The following is a 9,534-nucleotide window of genomic DNA, read 5'->3' on the forward strand; positions in this document are numbered from 1 at the left end:
TTTTAAATTTCAACAGAAATAGAAAGAAGCTCGACAATTTTCATTAGATCGCTGTTCCTTTTCGGTAACTATGTTTGGTATACATAATATTTAATATTCAGTTACAATGTATGTTTATAATAGAAATGTCCTATTCTAGTGACCATAGATACACCAATATGTTTAAAAAGCTGGCTTGAAAAGTGAAGAAACGCCTATTGTTGTTTTTAATGAAAAACAATGGATTATGTGTAGATGTGAAAAAGACGTACATTTAAAATAACAAAAAATACACTGGTATTAGACTTCTTGAAATACGTTGGTTTTTAGTTATCTATTGTCGGGTGTTCTTTAAGGTTGGTTTACTTTTTTACCTTTTTTCCCATTCATTAGTTTTTATTTCTCACCTTTGCGTTTTTTGTATGGGTTTTTGTGTGTGAATTGACGGGTATATCTCGAAATTACTGCTGAAGCCAAAATTCTGGAAACATTTGAACATTTCCTGTAAGAATAGGGAACTTCTTATTGATTATGTATATATTCGGATGTTAAATATAAGTATCCTGGTGTGTTTATACACGATTGACAGTTTTGTTTTTGGAGAAATATAAATATTTTTTAATTTTTTCAATTTTTATTTTCTCCTTTCCCCCAAATGAGCGGATAGATGTTTTATTAGATGTTGTAAGGGTAATTCTTGAAGTGGTTCCCAGTCTATATTATTTCTTTAGGCACTTATAATTCATAACGATTTATGAATTAATGTAATATATTATTTGAGTATAACATAAAAAGATTTTTTATTATTGTTTGTTTTATTTGTTTTTTATTTTTCGTTGTTTATTTATTTGATACCATGGTATTTTTTATGTATAGTTTGGAAATGTTATGGAAGTATTCTTGTTTAATTACTTGCCATTGATTTGAATCAAAAATTTTTTTTTAGTTCTGTCACTATATTCCTAGAGTATATTTGAAAATATTTAGTTGGTATACAAGTTCATTATATTTTTAGAGTTGGATTGCCAATTGTAAGTGAAATCGAGGATGTCACCATTTTGTGGTTAATAGTGTAACTAAATTCAAGGGAGGGAGATACATTTAATACTAAAATAGGGATTTTGCTCTCAGCTCTATAGCGACATAATATACTACACAATGTACACATATATGGCATTGCTACACATGGGAGAATTATTTTTGAGGTGAATATCATTTACTGAACACACTATCTTAAAACAGATGATAAAAATTAGGAAAAATATATTTTGTAAGACCTACGTAATTAATTGATATCAGCTCCAATTGTATATAATAAAAAAGCCCTATGCGTCCTGCAAAAAAAACACATTTTGGATAAACTGAAATAATAAAAATCTTCAGCATGTAGCATTCCAAAAGGGGAAATTTTGCTTTGGACATCAAGGCCCAAAACAACCCTGGTCATGAAAAGGTTAAACAATGGGTCATTTTTTAAAAGATACATTCCCTTTAGGCCAAATGCACACAATGAGAATTACGTGCAGATTTTCCTGCATCAAATCCGCAGTGTAATACAGTACCAGCAATGTAAGGGCATGACCACACATGGCGGAATTCCTCCGCAACTGTCCGCATCAATGCCGCACAGAATCTGCGTTGCAGATTCTGCAGCGGATCTGCACAAAATGTGCAGTACATTGATGCGGACTAGCTGCTGCAGACTGCGGGAAAAGTGCTTCCCTTCTCCCTATCAGTGCAGGATAGAGAGAAGGGACAGCACTTTCCCTAGTGAAAGGAAACGATTTTCATACTTACCGGCCGTTGTCTTGGTGACGCGTCCCTCTTTCGGCATCCAGCCCGACCTCCCTGGATGACGCGCCAGTCCATGTGACCGCTGCAGCCTGTGCTTGGCCTGTGATTGGCTGCAGCCGTCACTTACACTGAAACGTCATCCTGGGAGGCCGGACTGGAGACAGACGCAGGGAGTTCTCGGTAAGTATGAACTTATATGTTTTTTTACAGATACATGTATATTGGGATCGGTAGTCACTGTCCCGGGTGCAGAAACAGTTACTGCCGATCGCTTAACTCTTTCAGCACCCTGGACAGTGACTATTTACAGACGTCTCCTAGCAACGCTCCCGTCATTACGGGAGCCCCATTGACTTCCTCAGTCTGGCTGTAGACCTAGAAATACATAGGTCCAGCCAGAATGAAGAAATGTCAAGTTAAAAAAGCAAGACGTATCCGCAGCACACATGACATGTGCATGACAGCTGCGGACTTCATTGCGGAACTTTGAATCTCCATTGAAGTCAATGGAGAAATTCCGCCATGAGTCCGCCACTGCTCCGCAACAGACAGAGCATGCTGCGGACACCAAATTCCGCTCCGCAGCCTATGCTCCGCAGCGGAATTGTACGCATCGTGTAAACGAACACTGCTAATTTAAAGTGAAAGTCAATGGAGAAACGGCTCCGCTGCGGATTAACGCTGCGGAGTGTCCGCAGCGGAATTTAAGTGGAATTCCGCCATGTGTGAACCCGCCCTAAGGCTTCGTCCACATCTGCGCCGGGACTCCGTTCATGGGTTCCGTCGGACCATTCCGTCAGGGGAACACATGAATGGAATCCAAACTGAAACAAACGGAAACCATAGGTTTCCGTTTGCATCACCATTGGTTCCAATGGTAGCGGATCCGGTGCAAATGGTTTCCGTTTGTCACCGTTGTGTAAGGGTTCCGTTGTTTTTCAGGAATAAATAGCACAGCGGTAGCGGTTATGACGACAGGAAGGAAATATCAAAAGCTTCCCATACATACTACCATAATCTAAAGTGAATTAGAATTTTTATATATGTATTGACTAAATACCAAAGCAATGCATTAAGGCCTCATGCAAACGACCGTGTTCGGTCCGTGATATATGGACCGTATGTCTGCCGCATGTCCTAGACCGAACACAGGTCAGGGAATCAGAGTTCCTAGCACCATAGTAATGTATGATGCTAGGAGTCCCTGCATTCCCGTGGGACTACTGCCCTGTACTTTAATCATGTTTTCAGTACGGGACAGTACCTCCGGTGAACAGCTGACAACCCTTTTAATTCTAGATTTTATAGTCCAACACAGCCTCTCGGTACCTCTCTAGTAAAGGAGTGTTACTCACCTGTCTGCGTTCCAGTCTCAGCTGCAATCCAGTCTCAGCTGCATCCAGTTACAGACAATTGCATGCCCGAAATGGCCCCTTAGAAATATGAATATTAAGCCAGAAGAAATGAACCCCATACATGGCTTAAAAGCAAGGCATGTGGTCCACCTCATCTCTGTTGAATGGTTCCGAAGTCTCATAGAGTGGCCATATGTAACAAGTTATTTTCCTACCTCCGTTTGATACTTTGGAAAATAAAAATGTTGGTGGAATTGTGGCAAGTATTTAAAGGGGTTGTCTCCTCAAGACAACCCCATTCAATATGTCTAGGATACATAGACCTCACCAAAGTGAGAGGTAACCAGGGAACACCTCTTTGTAAGATTCTAAGAAAGAATGGCTTTTCCTCTGGTTTACCCAGCCTGTCCGTGTATTACATGGGTGAATATTCATTTGAATGGCCGCCATGTTATACAATATAATATTAATATACTATTTCTCCTGTAGCAGCAGTAATGTATGGCTGACAACAGTTTCTCCTCAACATCTGGTTGGGGGATTCTAAGTCCGGACCCTTAGCGATCGATTGGACGCTGGCCTGGCTTCAATCTGAAAAGTGTTTGTCTTCGTGAGACAACCCTTTCAAGACTTATGTAAGTAAGATTCTCTATTGTACAGAGCTGGTCCTGGTGTCAGCTTCCCTTTAAATGGCATTGTGGACAAGAATTGAATTCACAAGTGTGCCATGAAAACCTAATACAAATGTATCAAATTCCTCTAAAATGAATTACAGAATAAAGTCACATAATCCTACCTGGAAAGATAAATCTTTGTAGCTTTCTTACCATGCTTTTCTTGAGGATGCACAATAGAACACAACAATAATAAAAGTAACTTTTATACAAGGGCTGCGGTATTAGAGCTGCAGCTGCCGTGTGTGGGTATGAAGGCAAATAAACCTTTTGTGAGAAGGTCATAACGTATAATACAATATAACTTTTTCAGCTGTAGTTTGTTTGGCGAACATTCTTCTGATAACTTTAACAATCTTCCTTCATTGTTCTTCACAACATATTAAGAACACTGGGCAGTGAATAGTCAGCTGTCTCCATGAAAGAAAGTCTTCTCCACTAAGATATACCTTCCATTATAAGTATAGCTTTACTATCCCTTAGTCATTTATGTAACAGGATAAAGAAACAATGCTACACAAATTCCATACTTGTATATCAAGGAAACAAAGGGAGTTTTTAGAATGTTTGCCCACGCCCGATACAATACAAACCTGAGCTCCTATAAGTATGTATGAGAAATGCTACTTTGATAATAACTTCCCTTTCTGGTCATTTTCTTCTCTCCTGATCCCAGGAGTTAAGCAGATTGTTTGCAGACAATAAGCTTTGTCATTGAGTCCACAGGCAAGCTACAACTTGGCCTAATGATTTGTGATCACATTAAAGGGTTCTTAGTGATACCTTTGTATGAAAAACAGCAATTTGTCTACTGTTCAGACCATGGAGTATATATGTTTTTATAGGATATACAGATTAACATAATGGTATTCCATGGCTCACAGAAAAATATATTTAAAGGGGTAGTCCCATGAAGATGACCCCTTTTGCAAATGGAAGCCAGGTCCGGCTTCTATAACCTGTGTCTGGCCAGACATTGTCCCTGAAGAAGGAGAAATGTAACATTGCATATCATCCATTCAAAGGAATGGCCGCCCATGTAATGCATAGTTTTCTCTGTTCCGGCTTATATAGGGAAGTCACAAGCAGTGGACCTGGATCTATGACCTTTATATACTCTAATAGGGCGAACAGGGTTTGTCTTCCTGGAAAAAAATAAATTAATGCACCATTGAAGAGTCTGTGCACACAGCAAAGTCTGTACGGCAGCACATGGAGTTCCTATGATTCCATATTACATACTCATAGCCACTCCATTCACAGGTATGGTGCCTCCTTTTAGAGGAGAATACCTATCTAATACGACATCTGATGGAACATGGCATGATTTTTCAAGTGCCTCTGGATAAAATCGTACAATATGGGTCTATAGTCTATGATATCCGTATTACGGGTCCTTACAACACAGATCTGTAATCGTTGCATGAGGCCTTAATATTTTTTATTCTTTGTCATACAAAAAGTGTGAATATCATATTTGGAATATGGATGAGCTTATGGCTCTGATTAACACTTTCACGAAAACTATGCACAGACAGAAAAAATAATAATAATACATATATATAGTATGTATCTCTATCTATATATGTATATATATATATATATATATATATATATATATATATAGTTATATATATATATATATAGACAGACAGACAAACTGACAGACAGACAGACAGACAGATAGATAGATAGATAGATAGATAGATAGATAGATAGATAGATAGATAGATAGATAGATAGATAGATCGATAGATAGATATGAGATAGATAGATAGATAGATAGATAGATAGATAGATAGATAGATAGATAGATAGATAGATAGATAAATAGATAGATATAGATCGTTGAAAGAAAGCAGCAGCACTCTAAAAAATACAATGTATGAGCAGGGTGCCAGCAAATAATCCTGATCCACAGAACAGCAATAGTAGAAAAAAAATTCTCGTAATCTTATTTATTTCAGTTTACAAAGTGCAACGTTTTAATCCCACACTGGGATTTTTTTTACAGATTGCAAAAAATCCCAGTGTGGGATTCAAACGTCGCACTATGTACTGCAAGTATTTGCTGCAAGAGTTTCTTTCCACGGGCGTAGCCATCTTTAACTTGACTCTCATAACTCGCATCAGCGTGATATCACACAACAAAAGCCATTGAAAAGTCATTGAAAAAGTCAAGATAAAGGATCTAGCCACTGTTTATTTAATGCGTTAAAAGTCAAGGTAAACATGGCTAAATCTGTACTATACCTACATATACATACATATATATACACTGTGTTCCAAATTATTATGCACATTGGATTTAAGTGTCATAAACATTTAATTATTAGTTTTTCAATTAAACTCATGGATGGTATTGTGTCTTAGGGCTCTTTGGATCATTGTAATCAATCTCAGACACCTGTGATAATTAGTTTGCCAGGTGTGCCCAATCAAAGGAAAACTACTTAAGAAGGACGTTCCACATTATTGAGCAGGCCACAGGTTTCAAGCAATATGGGAAAGAAAAAGGATCTCTCTGCTGCCGAAAAGCGTGAAATAGTGCAATACCTTGGACAAGGTATGAAAACATTGGATATTTCAAGAAAACTTAAGCGTGATCATCGTACTGTGAAAAGATTTGTGGCTGATTCAGAGCACAGACGGATTCGTTCAGATAAAGGCATAATGAGGAAGGTTTCTGCCAGACAAATTAATAGGATTAGGAGAGCAGCTGCTAAAATGCCATTGCAAAGCAGCAAACAGGTATTTGAAGCCGCTGGTGCCTCTGGAGTCCCGCGAACCTCAAGGTGTAGGATCCTCCAGAGGTTTGCAAGTGTGCATAAAGCTATTATTCGGCCACCCCTAAACAATGCTCACAAGCAGAAACGGTTGCAGTGGGCTCAGAAATACATGAAGACTAATTTTTAAACCATGTTGTTTACTGATGAGTGCCGTGCAACCCTGGATGGTCCAGATGGATGGAGTAGTGGATGGTTGGTGAATGGCCACCATGTCCCAACAAGGCTGCGACGTCAGCAAGGAGGTGGCGGAGTCATGTTTTGGGCTGGAATCATGGGGAGAGAGCTGGTAGGCCCATTTAGGGTCCCTGACGGTGTAAAAAATGACCTCTGCAAAGTACGTAGACTTTATGACTGACCACTTTCTTCCGTGGTACAAAAAGAAGAACCGTGCCTTCCGTAGAAAAAATTATCTTCATGCATGACAATGCACCATCTCATGCTGCAAAGAATACCTCTGTGTCATTGGCTGCTATGGGCATAAAAGGAGAGAAACTCATGGTGTGGCCCCCATGTTTACCTGACCTCAACCCTATTGAGAACCTTTGGAGCATCCTCAAGCAAAATATCTGAGGGTGGGAGGCAGTTCACATCAAAACAGAAGCTCTGGGAGGCTATTCTGACATCCTGCAAAGATATTCAAGCAGAAACTGTCCAAATACTCACAAATTCAATGGATGCAGAAATTGTGAAGGTGATATCAAGGAAGGGTCCTATGTTAACATGTAACTTGGCATGTTATGTTTTTTTTTATTGAAAGAGCTTTTGATTTCTGTAAATATGACCTCCTGATGGTGCAAATTCAACAAATTACCATTTTAGTCTTCTTTACAACCTTTAAAATGTTTTATCTCTGTTGTGCATAATAATTTGAAACAGTGCATTTTGAGTTTTTTACTTCTAAAAAAAAGCTGTTATCATTAGGATATTTTTTCAATAAAATTCGCATTATACTCCAACGGTTGATGGCTTGAAGATTATACTGACTGTCATTTGCATCGACTATTTAGGAAAATCAGCGAAAAATAAAATTTGCTAAATAATTTGGAATGCGGTATATATATATATATATATATATATATATATATGTGTGTGTGTGTGTATGTGTGTGTGTGTGTGTGTGTGTGTGTGTGTGTGTGTTTGTGTGTGTTTGTGTGTATTTGTGTGTGTACAGCCATTTATTCTAGCTGGCATGTAACTGTTTTAAGTTACCACTTATCAGGACAATATATGGAAACTATGGCTCTATGAGAAATGATCAGCGTTCCATATACGATCCACAATCATTTTTGATCCACAATCAGCAGACATCAAATGGGCCCTTTTATGCCAGGTTTTACCACCAGGAAAGATGGGCCTGATGATTGCTTTCCCCTCCACCTCCTTAACCGGAATTGGGGAGTCCTTGCATAGATTCTAGCACCTAATAGCAAAAGGAGTGGAGCAAACCAGGACTGGGTCCCTTCTCTCCAAGGGCCCAATACAAGTTGCATGAGTTCCCTCTATACACGTACGCCCTTAATTCCCACCATTGATCAAATGTCACCAACCATAGACTTCTAATGCCTTTTATTTCATGTTTTCATCTATCTTTAGATAATTCTAGAGGGACATTTGCTTTTTGATCTAATACTTTTTACAAAATAAACATAACTTATTAAAGGCTATTTGAGGGCTACCTTTGAGGGCATTTTTTTTTCTTTTTAATAAATAGATTAGTCGGTGTGATTAGTGTAACTTTGTAATTAGTCTGTATTAAAAAATCGTTTTACTTTTGGAGATACAGCTGTTCTGTATTCTCTATATAGAGCAGCTGTATCGTTCGCTTTACGCTGAATCCGTCAGTCCCGCAGACCTGACAGGTTCAGTGTCGGCGGGTCTTGCATGTCTGTAACACGCAGCATCCACCTGTAAACAATCATATCTAAGTTATGAACTTAGATGTGATCGATTACAGGTGGATCCTGAGTGAAACTTGTTTTTTTTTTAGTCCAATATACAACAATAAAAAGAGTTCATACTGTATATTATACATAACATTAACGTCTGTTGCAAAGTGAGAAAAAAAATTGTCAATACATATATGTATTTGTCGGGGTAATGTAATTCCCAGTAATGTAGAAGATTGTACATGCCTATAAAAACATTTACTACTTGTACTGTTATGGAATTTTTACATGACAAATTTTATCACGTTTTCTCAATGTTCACAGCAATGTGGCAAAAATATGTTCTACTCGGGTTTACATAGGTCTATAAATACTTGCACTATATTTTTGCTTTGTAAAAAAGAAGTGACATTTCACTTCTTGAGGCATTTTTCAAGTTAATTTTTCCCATTCACATTGACACTTAAAAAAAAAATGCTTTGAAAATACGCCTCAAAATACGCTTCAAAAACGCTTGCCAAAATCAACTATTTTAACTATTTTGTTTTATTACTGATTTCAATATATAACAGCATTCAGTAAGTTTTTAAATGAGCTCTAGCGGTGGATGAAGTCAAGTAGAATTTTTTTATGATGCTTTATAATTTAACAGAATCTTTTTTCAAAATGTTAGATTTGGTGGAAGTTATGACTATGACATCATGAAAGCGAAAAGGTATTGGGGAAGATTTTCTACTGTGTCTGCATCTAGAATGTGTCCATAAATGCATTTAATTTAAGACTAGTTTAAGAACCGATTTTTGCATCTCGCTAGACACTTAAACCTAGTCATTCTTACATTTTGTCAATCTCAATGTCTAAGAGATTTTCCTAGTGGTGACCAAACATTGGATTCCGCAACGTAAGTGTACACGGGCACCAAAATCATTTATCTGAACAAGTCAAGGATTCTTCTTTACTAGCTATAGACCTCAGAGGCACATCATTCTGCTGGATGTTGACAGTGTATGGGTTTAGGGATGCATATTGGCGCTCAGTGGTCACCACTGTAACCCAT

The sequence above is a fragment of the Rhinoderma darwinii genome, chromosome 10, assembly GCF_050947455.1.
Source record: "Rhinoderma darwinii isolate aRhiDar2 chromosome 10, aRhiDar2.hap1, whole genome shotgun sequence".
Lineage (NCBI taxonomy): Eukaryota > Metazoa > Chordata > Amphibia > Anura > Rhinodermatidae > Rhinoderma > Rhinoderma darwinii.